The following is a 1,798-nucleotide window of genomic DNA, read 5'->3' as shown; positions in this document are numbered from 1 at the left end:
TATCACCCTGGAGGATGCTGCAAATCTAGATATCTTGTTGCACCCATCTTGCATGCTCCTTCCGGCTCATTATGTGTTTGAGTTCCAAATTGGAGATGAGGGAAGCCACCCTTTTTATTTATGGAAATGGACTCTAACATCCAATGGCTCACGAAAGATTCTTGATTTCTTAATTGATCACAGTTGAGTTTTGAGTCCCCTTCCAAGTTTTATGCTCTTGCATTCCAATTTATGGATGCTTTAGTTCCTTCTTGGCTGCCACAACGTTGACATAATTCTTGCCAGGTTAGCCTATATTTCCTATAGAAAACATAGGATGGTTCTTCCACATGATTCCTGATTACAAATTCAAAACCTGCATTGCTGGGGCAATGTCTTGAAGAACCATCAAAATCGAATTCAGAATGGAGACTTTCACAACTAGACATATTGTCATTGGATTTCTGGTTTTCACAGTGTGAAATATACTTTTTGGAACCATCAAGATCGAATTAGAATGGATACTTTCACATCTGGACATATTGTCATTGGATTTCTGGTTTTTACAGCGTGAAATATATACTTTTTGAGCCATAATGGTTCAATTGAAGAACTTTTTTGTTCTTTTTTTTTTTTTATCATCAAGGCCAATAGTGAAAGGGCAGAGAACAACTTTGCAAATATTTGGGTCAGCAATATGTCATGCATTAGAAACCAAAAATCCAATGTTACAATTGATTTTGTTACCCTAAAAGAAGGGGAAAGACCAAAGTTGCAAATTCTCATTCCTATTTTCTCATCTGATTTGGATGATGTTCAAAGTGTCATCTGTCATGGGCCTAAAACGAGTCCAACGACCCTATATTTGTGGAGAGGAGAAAATGCAGAAACAACGTAACCATAATTCCTAGTTTTAGAAGGATCCATTGACAGTTATTTTGAACAGTGAATGTGAGTGCAATCGATACTGAGACTTAGAGAAATGGGTAACCTTTGAGACAAATGGACTTGGTCATGTTGAGGTTTGAATTGTTGTAGCCGAAACAGCCTCAAGCATTGGAGGTTATAAGCATTGTAAATTCCATTACCAGAATAATTGATAAAATAACAAGGAAAAGTGATTGTGTTTATTTCTTTCTATTATTGAGCACATGTCCCAACTTCCCAATGAATTGAACTGTGAGTGATGCCTTGTAGGCAGGGATGATCTTTGTCCAATCACCCTTTCTGTAGCAATAGGAGTCATAAGCATGGCATCTAAATCATTACCAATCAAATATCATCATTCAAACTTTATTCCACCTCTCGCCCAAAATGAAATGTGTGCAGTGTATGCATAGTTACAACCAAAATTTGTCACTTGGCTTATTCCCATTGTCATAACTTCAAACAGAACATTATTTCCGCAAATTCCCAGTGTCATATATTCAAACATAACATTATTCCACAATGTTACAGTGGGTATCCAATCCTATCCTAAACATATGGCGCAACACAATGTCATCTGCCTTTGCCCAAAATGATTTCAGTAATAGTACTGTGTATATGTTTTTGAGCATGCAGCCTGCACTCTCCCTTCATAAGGTATTCTCTGTGTATATATTTTTGAGCATGCACCCTGCACTCTCCCTCCCTAAGGTATTCTCTGTGTATATATTTTTGAGCACGCACCCTGCACTCTCCCTCCCTAAGGTATTCTCTGTGTATATATTTTTGAGCACGCACCCTGCACTCTCCCTCCCTAAGGTATTCTGCCCTCATTTTGCAACATATCAGCATACTAATATGTGTTAAAGAAGAAGAATTTGACACTCTGTAT

The sequence above is a fragment of the Pinus tabuliformis genome, chromosome 7, assembly GCF_031772625.1.
Source record: "Pinus tabuliformis cultivar Carrire ecotype Pingquan chromosome 7, CPIR1, whole genome shotgun sequence".
Classification (NCBI taxonomy): domain Eukaryota; kingdom Viridiplantae; phylum Streptophyta; class Pinopsida; order Pinales; family Pinaceae; genus Pinus; species Pinus tabuliformis.
Note: the sequence above shows the minus strand (reverse complement) of the source record.